At 42.2% G+C, this 15,401-nt stretch overlaps 1 pseudogene; it reads right to left on the bottom strand.

Annotated features, from left to right (window-relative positions):
* Positions 1 to 8,730: 8,730 nt before the first annotated feature.
* Positions 8,731 to 10,598, bottom strand: LOC128059569 (protein phosphatase inhibitor 2-like; annotated as a pseudogene).
* Between the last annotated feature and the right edge of the window lie 4,803 nt (positions 10,599 to 15,401).

Here is a 15,401-nt window from a genome sequence, read left to right as displayed (position 1 = left end):
CAGGAACATTTGTGTTCAAGTTCTGCATAAGCATGTTTCATTTTTCTGGGATAAATGTCCAAGAGTGCAGTTACTGGGTCTTATATTAAAATCTTTTTCTGTTTGTTTGTTTTAAATGAAACTCATGAGCTGTTTGCCAGAGGCGTTGTAGCATTTACATCCTCAAGCAATGTATAAGTGATCAACTTTCTCTACTTTGTCAGCTTTTGAAGTTATCATAAGCTTTTATTTTAGTTACTCTAGTAAGGATGCATTGATGCTTCATTTTTGTTTTCACTTACATTTCTCTGATTGGTAATGACATGCAACACCTTTTCTTCCCAGATTTATTGATATATTATGGACATGTATGCAGTTTTACACTGTACAACATGATGATCTGATATAAGCATATATTGTGAAATGATTATCACAGTATGATTAGCTAACACCTCCATCCCTTCACATAGCTAACATTTTTTGGTCTGTGTGGTCATAACATTTAAGATCCACTCTTTTAATAGCTTTCAGTTGTGTCACATTGTGAATTTCATGTTAATCACCATGTGCATATTGGATCTCCAGAATCTGTTCATCTTATGACTAGAAGACTTTACTCGTTGACTGGCATCTCCTCATTTTCCCTACACCCCAACCTCTGTCAATAACCACTTTAGTCTTTATTTCTATCCATTATGTATAGAGATTGCAAATAAGCATGTGAACAGTGTTCTGTGTCATATGCCATCAGGGAAATAAAACAACAGTGAGATACTATAATTAGAATGGCCAAAATCTAGAACACTGACGATACTAAATGATGGCAGAGATAGGAACAACAGGAACTCTCATTCATTTATAATGAGAGTGCAAAATGGTACAGATACTTTTTTGGGAGCATGGAAGATACTTTGGTGATTTCTTATAAAACTAAGTATATTCTTGCCATACAATCCATTAACCATATTCTTTGGTATTTACTCAAAGGAGTTGAAAAGTTTTTCACACAAAAGTCTCCACAAGATGTTTACAGCAGTTTTGTTCCTAAAGGTCAAAAACTTGGCGGTAACCAAGATGTCTTTCAGTAGGTGAGTGGAAATGGAATATCTGTTGGCGGAAGGGGACCCCTTCCAGGACCCCAGAGTGAGCTCCAATGCTCAGAAATGAATTGTCTGAGACACACCTGCTGACAAAGCAAGAGACTTTACTGGGAAGGGGCCCTCCGGCAGAGAGCAGGAGGGTAAGGGAATGCAGAACTTCTCTGCCTTGTGGCTTGCAGTCTCGGGTTTTATGGTGATGGGATTAGTTTCCAGATTTTCTCTGGCCAATCACAGACTCAGGGTCCTTCCTGGTGGTGCAGGCATTGCTCAGCCAAGATGATGCCAGCGAGAAAAATTCTTACATGTGGTAGGACACCTGGTGTCTCCTTTTAACCTTTTCCAAATTCTTCCAGTTGGCAGTGGCTTGTTATTTCCGTGTTCCTTCCCAGGACCTTCTGTTGTAAAATACCTCATGTGAATGATTACTATGCTGCCTGGCCAGGGTGAGTGGTTTCAGGCAGCATGTTTCCCTTAACAACTTACCCCTCCCCGAGAGACTTCATACTTAAGATACACCTTGGGAATTGGGGTGGAGGTGTCTTTCTTCTGTAACTTCTTCCATCTGGGCATGGGTATTGTCCTGCCTAACAGAGCAGAAGTCTCTCTCTACCTGATCTAATTCAAGGTATTCTGTGCCTGAAACCAGCATTCACCCCGCTAGTAACAGCAATTTAGCCTAAAACTGTTGGACACATCAGAGATGAAGCAGACAGGGAGCAAACAGGAGACCTAACAGGGTGGTCGTCACTGGTACCCAGAACAGGACGGCAAAATTGGGGTAAGGGTTTTGGAGTGTATGACTTTCTTCTGATTAATTGGTGGTATGGTAGTAAGGGTGTTGCTCCAGAAATCTTTCACTCAGCCTGAAGTTACCATTCTCCAGGTGGATGAGAGCCCAGTTCTGCAGAAGAGCTCAAAGATATTGTTGTGCATATTCCTTGAGTAAGAATGAGGGCCGTGCCTCAATGCTGTACCACCTCTTGATTGCACCCGTTTCTGCGTCCCCTCCCTTCCCTGATCAAGAATTATTTGAATCTACCCCTTGGAACTCAGGGAAGTTCAAGAAGGCTCACTGAAACCTATATTCTACAAACAAGAAATCGGGGACACAAAAATCCTTTCTTAACTTTCTTAACAGTGCTAGAATTTATTTGGTATAATTCTGCAGTTGGTGGATTGTCTGCTTGGTGACTCTATGGTGGAGTTAATGGCGATTTCCCAATAGGACTTATGCCCCATGCTCTGTGACCCAGGTCTGCTACACCCAGAGCCCCTGCCCCTGTGGCAGACCACTGCTGATCCATATCTCCACAGGAGACACTCAAACACTCAAAGGCAGGACTGGCTCAGTCTCTGTGGGCTCCCTGGGTCCTGGTACACAGAAAATTTTGTTTGAGCCCTCCGAGTGTTTCTGGAGGGTATGGGGTTTGATTCTAAACATGATTTTGCCCCTCCTACTGTCTTGCTAGGACTTCTCCTTTGCCCTTGGACATAAGGTATCTTTTTTTGGTGGGATCCAACATTCTTTTGTCGATGGTTGTTCAGCAGTGTATTGTAATTTTGGAGTTCTCGCAGGAGAAGATGAGCACACATCCTTCTACTCTGCCATCTTCCCTGCTCTCTTTAGAGAAGATCAGACAGATGATGACAATGTGTCCCTTTCAAAGGAGGGATGAGAGTCACACCATGAGGTCACCACAAGGGATGCAGGGTCTCATGTCCAATTCAGATTTCAAAACAGCCCACGCCAGAACATCCACATATACTGCAGGACATCTGATGGGTTGTTTTTTTCTCTCTCTCAATGAGGATCCCCACTCCCCTACCTGCTGGGTATCCTGCCAACTACGCCAATTGTATAGCTGATCCTGTTCAGGATTCCAGTTGTCTTGCTGTTCACACTGTTTGCTGAAACCAGGGTAGGCAAGGTGCAAGCTAATAGGCTGGAAAAGACTTGAGGAGCTGTAGGAACTGCAGACACATTTAGTCTCTCCTGGCTGGCAGGACAGTCTCTCTCCTGGCACGCAGCCTCTCCCCTGGCTGACGCAACAGCCAGCTGCTGCTGCTGCTAAGTCGCTTCAGTCGTGTCCGACTTCATGCGACCCCATAGACGGCAGCCCACCAGGCTCCCCCGTCCCTGGGATTCTCCAGGCAGGAACACTGGAGTGGGTTGCCATTTCCTTCTCCAATGCATGAAACTGAAAAGTGAAAGTGAAGTCGCTCAGTCATCTCCGACTCTTAGTGACTCCATGGACTGCAGCCCACCAGAGGAGCCCATGGCTCCTCTGTCCATGGGATTCTCCAGGCAAGAGTACTGGAGTGGGGTGCCATTGCAAGCAGAGTAGCAGCCATAACATAACTATAACACAGCCATAATGTAGCCATAACATAACCTCATATAACATAACTACGATGTTGCTTCAATGTAGCCCCGGTGCAGCAGCAGCCAGGGCTTTCATGGCAAAGCCTATTTAGGCGAACTGCACAAAGCAGTCACTAACCAAGTGAGTACTTCATGACGCGCATGTGCAGTGCAATAGGTGGTCTCAGTCATTACACAACCATGCAAAGTCATTGTTTACAGAACATAGGGTGAGAGGGTGTGAGAGCATGGGGTGAGAGAGCCTGACTGTCACCATATTGTTAATTTTCCCACAACAAGTCATGTGGTAATGCTTACAAATCTGAATTAACTGGTCCCTAATGGTTTCCTGAATAGGAACCTGGAATGTTAGGTCCATGAATCAAGGCAAATTGGAAGTGGTCAAACAGGAGATGGCAAGAGTGAACATCGACATTCTAGGAATCAGCGAACTAAAATGGACTGGAGTGGATGAATTTAACTCAGATGACCATTATATCTACTACTGTGGGCAGGAATCCCTTAGAAGAAATGGAGTAGCCATCATGGTCAACAAAAGAGTCCAAAATTCAGTACTTGGATGCAATCTCAAAAATGAAGAATGATCTCTGTTCATTTCCAAGGCAAACCATTCAATATCAGTAATCCAAGCCTATGCCCCAACCAGTTATGCTAAAGAAGCTGAAGTTGAACGGTTTTATAAAGACCTACAAGACCTTTTAGAACTAACACTCAAAAAAGATGTCCTTTTTATTATAGGGGACTGGAATGCAAACGTAGGAAGTCAAGAAACACCAGGAGTAACAGGCAAAGTTGGCCTTGGAGTACAGAATGAAGCAAGGCAAAGGCTAATAGAGTTTTGCCAAGAGAACGCACTGGTCATAGCAAACACCCTTTTCCAACAGCACAAGAGAAAACTACACATGGATATTACCAGATGGTCAACACCAAAATCAGACTGATTATATTTGCAGCCAAAGATGGAGAAGCTCGACACAGTCAGCAAAAACAAGACTGGGAGCTGATTGTGGCTCAGATCATGAACTCGTTATTGCCAAATTCAGACTTAAATTGAAAAAAGTAGGGAAAAGCACTATACCATTCAGGTATGACATAAATCAAATCCCTTATGAATATACAGTGGAAGTGATAAATAGATTTAAGGGACTATATCTGATAGACAGAGTGCCTGATGAACTATGGACGGAGGTTCGTGACATTGTACAGGAGACAGGGATCAAGACCATCCCCATGGAAAAGAAATGCAAAAAAAAGCAAAATGACTGTCTGAGGAGGCCTTACAAATAGCTGTGAAAAGAAAAGAAGTGAAAAGCAAAGAAGAAAAGGAAAGATATAAGCATCTTAATGCATAGTTCCAAAGAATAGCAAGGAGAGATAAGAAAACCATCCTCAGCGATCAATGCAAAGAATTGAGGAAAAGAATAGAATGGGGAATACTAGAGATCTCTTCAAGAAAATTAGAGATAACAAGGGAACATTTCACAATAAAGTACAGAAATGGTATAGACCTAATAGAAGCAGAAGTTATTAAAAAGAGGTGGCAAGAATACACAGAAGAACAGTACAAAAAAGATCTTCATGACCCAGATAATCATGATGGTGTGGTCACTCACCTAGAGCCAGACATCCTGGAATGTGAAGTCAAGTGGGCCTTAGGAATCACCACTATGAACAAAGCTAGTGGAGGTGATGGAATTCTAGTGGAGCTATTTCAAATCCTGAAAGATGATGCTGTGGGAGTGCTGCACTCAATATGCCAGCAAATTTGGAAAACTCAGCAGTGGCCACAGGACTGGAAAAGGTCAGTTTTCATTCCAATCCCAAAGAAAGGCAATGCCAAAGAATGCTCAAACTACCACACAATTGCACTCATCTCACATGCTAGTAAAGTAATGCTCAAAATTCTCCAAGCCAGGCTTCAGCAATATGTGAACCATGAACTTCCAGATGTTCAAGCTGGTTTTAGAAAAGGCAGAGGAACCAGAGATCAAATTGCCAAAATCCACTGGAACATTGAAAAAGCAAGAGAGTTCCAGAAAAACATCTATTTCTGCTTTTCTATGCCAAAGCCTTTAACTGTGGATCACAATAAACAGTGGAAAATTCTGAAAGAGATGGGAACACCAGACCACCTGACCTGCCTTTTGAGAAACCTGTATGCAGGTCAGGAAGCAACAGTTAGAACTGGACATGGAACAACAGACTGGTTCCAAATAGGAAAAGGAGTATGTCAAGACTGTATATTGTCACCCTGCTTATTTAACTTCTATGCAGAGTACATCATGAGAAACACTGGGCTGGAAGAAGCACAAGCTGGCATCAAGATTGCTGGGAGAAATATCAATAACCTCAGATATGCAGATCACACCACCCTTATGGCAGAAAGTGAAGAGCAGCTAAAAAGCCTCTTTATGAAAGTGAAAGAGGAGAGTGAAAAAGTTGGCTAAAAGCTCAACATTCAGAAAACGAAGATCATGGCATCTGGTCCCATCACTTCATGGAAAATAGATGGGAAACAGTGGAAACAGTGTCACACTTTTATTTTTTGGGTCTCCAAAATCACTGCAGATGGTGATTGCAGCCATGATTTTTTAAAAGACGCTTACTCCTTGGAAGGAAAGTTATGACCAACCTAGATAGTGTATTCAAAAGCAGAGACATTACTTTGCCAACAAAGGTGCGTCTAGTCAAGGCTATGGTTTTTCCAGTGGTCATATATGGATGTAAGAGTTGGCCTGTGAAGAAAGCTGAGCACTGAAGAATTGATACCTTTGAACTGTGGTGTTGGAGAAGACTTGAGAGTCTCTTGGACTGCAGCGAGATCCAACCAGTCCGTTCTAAAGGAGACCAGTCCTGAGTGTTCATTGGAAGGACTGATGCTGAAGCTGAAATGCCAATACTTTGGCCACCTGATGGGAAGAACTGGCTCATTGGAAAGGACCCTGATGCTGGGAGGGATTGGGGGCAGGTGGAGAAGGGGACGACAGAAGATGAGATGGCTGGATGGTATCACCGACTTGATGGACATGAGTCTAAGTGAACTCTGGGAGTTGGTGATGGACAGGGATGCCTGGTGTGCTGCGATTCATGGGGTCACAAAGAGTGGGACAGGACTGAGTGATTGAACTGAACTGAATTGAATGGTTTCCTGCAAAAAAAGGAAATGGTAGGTAGCAGAATTAGGTGTATTAGGAATGCTAAACAGCAGCATTAGCAACCTAATTTAACCCTTAGTGCCTACTCTAATCAAACTTATATACATATATTCTTCCATTATATGCTGAAATCCAGCTGAGTATATGCAAAAATTAACATGGATCTGTTGATATTTATTTATTAATAGGAGCTCAGGCATTTTGGTCACATAGAGTACTGAGTCAGTTTTTCATATCTATTGCTACCCAGCAGCAAACCGAGAGTAGTTGCTTAACATGAGACAAGGATTTGCCAAAAGGACGATTTTTTTTTTTTTTAAGTGAGCATGGGATTCTTTTTCAGGTGTTTAAGCAGTCTCCATGGAGTATCTTGATTTTCACAGACTCAACAAGTATCACTGAATCATCTGGGTCATAAAAACAGAGAGCTAGACTTCCCCACAAAGAAGACTGAATCAGGTAGAAAATCTTCTTAGGCTCTGGGTCACACTCAAAGATGATAGGTTTATGAGTTCCTTGATAAATAGGTATTCTTCAATAACACACCAAGCATACATCAAGGCCTGGGAAGCACGGATTGTTTTCTAATTGAAGAGGATATGAGCAAAAGAGGGCTTCTCTCATAACTCAAGTTGGTAAAGAATCTGTCTGCCAGGGAAGATACTCAGGTTCGATTCCTGGGTTGGAAAGATACCCTGGAGAAGGAAAAGGCAACCCAATCCAGTATTCCTGCCTGGATAATCCCATGGGCAGAGGAGCCTGGCGGGCTATAGTCCATGGAGTCACAAGAGTCAGACACAACTTAGTGACTAAACCATCATGAGCAACACAAACTTGTCTTTGTACTTGAATATCACAAATTGACAGAGACAATTGGAATCCCTGAATACTTCAGTGAGGTAGCACTCTTGGTTTTGTGAGGCTGATGTCCAACCATCTGGTGTAAATATTTTGAACTATGTAGGATATCTACTGTTTCCTGTTTTGTAAGACCTAGCTGCATGTTGTCAGCAGTACTGTGTGGAAAGGCAGTATGACTATTTTAAGGCAGAATTGAAGAGTTTACATGATCCTGATTCAAGGTGGTTAGGTGAAATATATAATCAGTCAACTTTTATTATATTCATAGAAAACAAACAAGTAAATTAACAAACAGCATAGTTGCAGAATCTTAGTCATATACCAGGTACTATAATCAGTACAGCTTTATTCCAGGAAAAAGTCTATGTAAAGAACGGTAGTTGCAAATTGTGCAAGCTGGTTGAGCTTATGTTTGAGACATTTCATAATTAGTATCAAATAACACATTTATTAAAATAAATATGACCTAGTTCACATGCAGCAATTTAATTTAAGCAATATAAGCCCGCTCACTGAAGGGCTCAGTGGTAAACAATCCACCTGTCAATGCAAGAGACACAGGTTCGATTGATTCCTGAGTCGGGAAGACCCCTGAAGAAGGAAATGGCAACCCACTCCAGTATTCTTTTTCTTTTCTTTTTGGCAAATTTGATAATTTATCTATGAAAAAAAAAAAGGCTAGTTTTGATGAGAAAAAGTTTACTCCTTTCCTTGTAAATATAAAAGAAACTCAAAAGGAATTTTAAAGGTAGTATGTCAGAAAATACAACAGTAAATAATAATGTGATTCTTTTCAATTAAACAGACAATTTGAACACATGTGTTAAAATACTTTTCAGACTGAATATATTTATCAGCCTATATGATCTGTTGTCCTAATTGGATTTTGATTTTTTTAACCCAACCTTTTATAAGAGCTATCACATCTAGAAATGAAGAAAATAAATTAGATTTCCTCTCCCTTCCCAAAAGATATTAATTTCTAAAGCATGAAAAGCTATATATCTTATACAAATTAATCAGTATTTTTACAAATGGATGACATTATACTATACTTGTGTTTAAGTACTACACAAGAATATATGTATCAGTTGGGTATTTTCAGTCTAATTAGCCTAAGTTATTTAACCCTGGTAAATATATAACTGGTATGTATTTTGGTACTTAACTCATGAATTGTAGAGAACAAGAAGCAGTATATTACAGTAACAGAGTTTGTATTTGATAATTACTTTATTGAAAAAAATCTCTTCTATGAACTCTGTGATTTGTTTTGCAGTTGGTCACTTGTAGCAGATCCTTGACTTGATTCTTCCATATCCATACTTTTTCCAGCCACAGTCTCTGACATTTCTTCATCCCCCTCCTCATCATTTCAGTCTTTTGAGATTAGTTCAGTTCAGTTCAATCACTCAGTCATGTCCAACTCTTTGCGACGCCATGAATTGCAGCACGCTGGGCCTCCCTGGCCATCACCAACTCCCGGAGTTCACTCAAACTCATGTCCATCAAGTCGGTGATGCCATCCAGCCATCTCATCCTCTGCCATCCCCTTCTCCTCCTGCCCTCAATCTTTCCCAGCATCAGGGTCTTTTCCAGTGAGCCAGTTCTTCCCATCAGGTGGCCAAAGTATTGGAGTTTCAGCTTCAACATCAGTCCTTCCAATGAACACCCAGGACTGATTTCCTTTAGGATGGACTGGTTGGATCTCGCTGCAGTCCAAGGGACTCTCAAGAGTCTTCTCTAGCACCACAGTTCAAAAGCATCAATTCTTCAGCACTCAGCTTTCTTCACAGTCCAACTCCCACATCCATATATGACCACTGGAAAAAATTAATTTGAGATTAATTGTCTAGCTAATTTAATACTCAGTCCTTCACTGTAGTGAAGCTTCCTTTTCATTTCAAACGGTCACTTTTTTCCTCCTACAGGTGAGAGGTCAGTATCCTCATCTCCACTGCTTTCTGGTTCACTAACTTGATATCAGATGTGCAGATGACACCACCCTTATGGAAGAAAGTGAAGAGGAACTAAAAAGCCTCTTGATGAAAGTGAAAGAGGAGAGTGAAAAAGTTGGCTTAAAGCTCAACATTCAGAAAATGAAGATCATGGTATCTGGTCCCATCACCTCATGGGAAATAGATGGGGAAACAGTGGAAACAGTGTCAGACTTTTATTTTGGGGGGCTCCAAAATCACTGTGGATGGTGACTGCAGCCATGAAATTAAAAGACGCTTAAAAGACTTTCCTTGGAAGGAAAGTTATGACCAACCTAGATAGCATATTCAAAAAAAGAGACATTACTTTGCCAACAAAGGTCTGTCTAGTCAAGGCTATGGTTTTTCCAGTGGTCATGTATGGATGTGAGAGTTGGACTGTGAAGAAAGCTGAGCACCGTAGAATTGATGCTTTTGAACTGTGATGTTGGAGAAGACTGTTGAGGGTCCCTTTGACTGCAAGGAGATCCAACCAGTCCATTCTGAAGGAGATCAACCCTGGGATTTCTTTGGAAGGAATGATGCTAAAGCTGAAACTCCAGTACTTTGGCCACCTCATGTGAAGAGTTGACTCATTGGAAAAGACCCTGATGCTGGGAGGGATTGGGGGCAGGAGGAGAAGGGGACGACAGAGGATGAGATGGCTGGATGGCATCACCGACTCGATGGACATGAATTTGGGTGAACTCCGGGAGTTGGTGATGGACAGGGAGGCCTGGCTTGTTGCGATTCATGGGGTCGCAAAGAGACTGAGCCACTGAACTGAACTGAACTTGATACTTCGGTTCCGAGCTTTCAGCAGCAGCAGCAGCTGCAGTTCATTTCCGAGCTAAGCTCTCTGGGGTCAGGGCTTCAGCGGTTTCTGAATCACTCATTGGATCTTCCTCATCAGCCACCATACTGTGAGAAGGCGTGCTCGGCTCTCTTCACTAAACCCTAGGCTTCGTGTGCTGGATGAGGTCGCCTGGATGTTCATTCCATCCCACTTCTGGGACCTTTTACTCAGCTCCTGTCAACACTCGCCAGGCTGTTCGGCCGAGGCCGCCAGAGAGGAGGTCGTAGTAGAGCTCTTGTTCTTCAGGATCCCGTCGACAGGCCGCCGCGAGGCCCTGGAGGCCGCCATTGCGCGCGGCTCCGCGTCGCGGCTCGGCGCCGCCCTCAGGAGGGGAGGGGCTGCGCGCGGCAGACACTCGCCAGGCGCCCGCCGAGCGCCTGGGGCCGGAGCGGCCGCACCCGCTGTCGCGGAGACAGCCTCCACACTGCTGTCCCACACGAGCCTCCACAAGAGGACTCGGCCGCTCCGGCGTCTTGGCAGGCGGCCCTCCGCGGGCCCTTGGCCGGCGGCACTCTCACCCCAGCCCGCGGAGAGGAGCAGGCCTAGGACGGAGCGGCGCCGATGCTCCACGTCAGTCCTCTTGCCTCGGAAACCCTGTGGACAGAGGACCTTGGCGGGCTGCAGGCCACGGGGTCACAGAAGAGCCAGACAAGACTGAGAAACTAAACAGCAACCACATTGCAGGAGAGACTGTTTAAACCAGCAACGTAAAGTGCTTCGTGAATATATTGCTGCTGCTGCCAAGTCGCTTCAGTCGTGTCCGACTGTGCGACCCAGCCCACCAGGCTCCTCTGTCCACGAGAGTCTCTAGGCAAGAACGCTGGAGTGGGTTGCCATTTCCTTCTCCATCGTGAATATATTACTATCTCGCTAACTCTCTTGAGTAGTCTCACTTGACCATTTAAAATTTAAATTTGCATCATTAGTTGATAAATGTACACTTAGTGACAAGTGTCGGAGAAGGCAATGGCACCCCACTCCAGTGCTCTTGCCTGGAAAAGCCCATGAAGTGACTTAGCAGCAGCAGCAGCAGTGATAAATGTAATTATAAAACTAAAGTTGTGCAGCTGAAAGAGCAGTGCTTTTTTATACCCATCCTCTGCCAGATATTTCAGGTTCACTCAGCGCAATTCCAATTCATTTGTTTCAGGTACTACCACACGTTAGAGGTTGCTGCTGCTGCTGCTGCAAAGTCACTTCAGTCGTGTCCGATTCTGTGCAACCCCACAGACGGCAGCCCGCCAGGCTCCCCCGTCCCTGGGATTCTCCGGGCAGGAACACTGGAGTGGGTTTCCATTTCCGTCTCCAATGCAGGAAAGTGAAAAGTGAAAGTGAAGTCGTTCAGTCGTGTCCGACCCTCAGCGACCCCATGGACTGCAGCCTACCAGGCTCCTTCCTCCATGCGATTTTCCAGGCAAGAGTACTGAAGTGGGGTGCCATTGCCTCCTCCAACGTTAGAGGTTACAGGTCTATAATTCCTCGGTGTCTTTAACAGTTTATATTCTGTCCTATTTCCACCATGCGTAACACTTTGAGATGTAAAAGGTAGAAATGATTAAGAGATATCATTGTTTTTATTTGCAAGCATTATCATGGACGCGAGAGGTATTTCAGGAGCAGTGGTAATAGGGAATCCAGTGTTCCTGTCCCTAGCTTAGTGGTCATTAGAGGTAAATCTTTTTTGCAATGCCAAGACTGAGAAATTTTTATCCTGCAGACTGTGGTTAGATTTCCTGATTCCTGGATCCTGGTAGAGTTGAAATGAGTAATTGAGGTTGCAGCTTCTGTATTTCTGGCTTTTGGATTTAAGAAAAGATATGAATTTCCTTGGAAAGCTAGTTCTGTGCTGCTATTCTGGTAATCAATCCAGGAAGGCCAGCCTGGAGCCTTCATTTTTAGCCATTCCAAAGTATTTGTAAGTATCTAATTGCCTTATTAGATCTCTTTCTTTTATATTAGGTTTAATGGTTCAAAATATATGTAAACAAGTTCTGACATAACTACATAGATTATCAGGTCCTACAGGATATGGTATACCATGATTTTAAACACTAGTCTTCTTACTGCTCTTAATCAAGCAAATAATCTTATTCAATTTTTATTTTTATTTCTTTTTATGGAACTGATCAGCATAATAGCTTCCTTATATTTTGTTTTTAAATAATTTCATCCACTACTCAATAGGAGCCATGAGTATGAAAATGTTTTTGTACATATAAATAATATAAAGAATATTATGCATTTGAAAATGTGTACAATATTCTAAGATAAACATTTTACAAATGTCTTCAAATAGACAACCAGTAGGGGCAAAAAATTTTTCTAGTAAAAAAAGTTTACAAAGAAGTGTTAGTAGCAGCTGGCCTAGGGAACATTTGCAAGAACATTTGTGCATTTAGACTGGGCCAAAAAAACATTTGTTTTGTCATAATGATTGAAATAAACATTTTAATTTAGGTAGAGTTTGAGACCAAAACATGTGTCTCCAAATAAAATAATATTTAGGAAATAAATACTCTTGTAAATATGTTTCTTTACAAGGCAAATATTTTTTTAGTTTTTGACAGTGCAGGTGGTAAGGTATTTAAGTAAGGTGTGGGTATCATTCTCCATGCTAGAATAAAGGACTCAATGTTTTCCTTTTCTGCAATGTTTTCCTTATCTTCACTACATTGTAGGAAAAAATGATTCAATGCAAATAATAGATAATAAAATTATAAATAAGGTGGATATTTATTATTATCTTCATTGAAATGTATTTCTTACATGTAGTAAAGGAATCTAAACTCACTCCACTCATAGTGTTCTGTAAATGTTGGGATATAAAGGACTTTTGATTATATAATATAACATTTACAACTGTGTTAAGATCTTAAGTTTAGTTACATTTCAAAATACATGTATATGGTTTTATAAAGTATATCTGCCTACTATATCTATGTTACTTCGTGTCATCTGAGGACATTTAGCATATTAGAGCCAGTGCAAGCTGTCTTCTTGGAAGGTGGCTCTTGGAGCTGAACGCATGATTGGTTTCCTTAATATGGTAACTGTGGATGAAAGCCTTACTGATTAACAACAATATGCCTTAGGAGAGCACGTGAATGTATATGATGGTGGTGGTTTAGCTGATTTTCCAGCCTGGATGATCTCTCCATTGATGTAAGTGGGTTTAAAATCATTTCTTGGTATTGTGCTCCCGTCAGTTTCTTCCTTTATGTTTGTTAATATTTGCTTTATATATTTAGGTTCATATATGTTTACAAGTTTTACATCTTCTTGGAGCAATTGCTTTATCATTACATAAAGTTCTTTCTTGCCTCCTGTTACAGTCTTTAAGTCAATTTTTTCCAATATAAATGTTGCTATCCCAAATTTCGTTTCATATTCATTTTCATAGGAAACCTTTTTCCATCCCTTCATTTTCAGTCTATATGTATCTTTAACACTGAACTGAGTATCATAGGCAGTATATATATGTGTGTGTGTGTATCCATTCAGCTAGTCTGCATTTTTGATTGAAACTTTATTTACATGTAAAATAGTTCTTGATGAAGTGAAGTGAAGTCGCTCAGTCGTGTCCGACTCTTTGCAACCCCATAGACTGGGACCTACCAGGCTCCTCTGTCCATGGGATTTTCTAGGCAATGGTACTGGAGTGGATTGCCATTTCCTTCTCCAGGGGATCTCTTCCCAACCCAGGGCTCGAACCCGGGTCTCCCGCATTGTAGACAGACGCTTTACCGTCTGAGCCACCAGGGAAGTCAGGTAAGTACTTATTGCCTTTTTTTTTTTTTTTTCATTGCTTTGGGGCTGTTTATGGAGTTGTTTTTTGCTGCTTTCTTTTTTGGCTCTCTTCCCTTGTGATTTGATTACTATTTTAGTATTATTTTGTATTCCTTTCCCATTTTTGAAAAATATAGATTATCTATTATAGATTTTTCTTTTGCAGTTACTTTGAGGCTCATATTTAACAATGGTTATAAATACATAAGTTTATTTATTTTTGGTTGATGATCTTTTAAGTTTGAATTTATGCTAACAGCCCTGTATTTTTACTGCCCATTCCCCACAATGTTTAATGGTCTTGAAGTCATATTTTTCATCTTTTTGCTTACATCCCTTTATATTCCTATTTACATCCCTCAACTACTTACCGTGGATGTGGATGATTTTACTACTTTTGTTTTTTAAATGTTTTACTAACTTTATAAGTGGTTGAACTGTTACCTTTACTATATGCTTGCTTTCATAAATGAGGTTTTTTTTCTCTTGTAATTTTCATATTTCTAGGTGTTGTCTTCTCTCTTTTGAGTTTGTGGTGAAGAATGCCTTTGAAGGAAAGCGAGGCAGCCATGGAGGCAGAGTGCTACTGCTGAGTCACACACAATGGAGGGAACAATCACTGCAGCCTCTCTCTCCCCACACATCAGTCCTGGCACTGAGTAGAGAAGACCCCAGAGATGATGGCCTTTTGAGTGCCCACTGTGCTAAACAAGAGAGAAGAAACTCAGCCCAAGGGGGTGGGGTTTGAGCACCTGATGCACTGATCAATAGAGAAGGACCAAAGGACCAGCCAGGGACGCCGGCCGTCAGACACTAAAAAAAGCTTCTGACAGTGCCAGACCTTCTGCACCCTTGGCCACCAGCTTCCCTGTGCATTGAGTTTTGTCATGGTCCCCACAATCCAAGCAATCACACCACCTCCACACTTGGTTCTCGCTGGGGAGGCTAGAAAAAAATCTGTAAAGCACCATGCCTCCTGTGCCTGTGGCTGCAGGATTCCCTGCATAACCAGCACTATCAGTGTCCCACGATCCAAGCAACAGCATCGCCTCCACAACTGGTCCTCACTGGGGCAGAGCTGCCAGGGGCTAGGAAAAACCTAAAAGCACCATTTCTCTTGTGTCTGTGACTTCCAGCTTCCCTGTGTACCTGGCACCATAATCCCTGCATAACAGGTTCCTCCAGGATCCCTGCAATCCAAGCAACCACACCACCTCCACAATTGGTCCTCACCGGGGCAGAGATGGAGAATGCTAGGAAAAACCCTAATAGGACCATGTCTCTTGTACCTGGGGCTGCTTCCCT

Source organism: Budorcas taxicolor, chromosome 14, assembly GCF_023091745.1.
Source record: "Budorcas taxicolor isolate Tak-1 chromosome 14, Takin1.1, whole genome shotgun sequence".
Taxonomy (NCBI): Eukaryota; Metazoa; Chordata; class Mammalia; order Artiodactyla; family Bovidae; genus Budorcas; species Budorcas taxicolor.
Note: the sequence above shows the minus strand (reverse complement) of the source record. Positions and strands in the feature narration are given on the sequence as shown.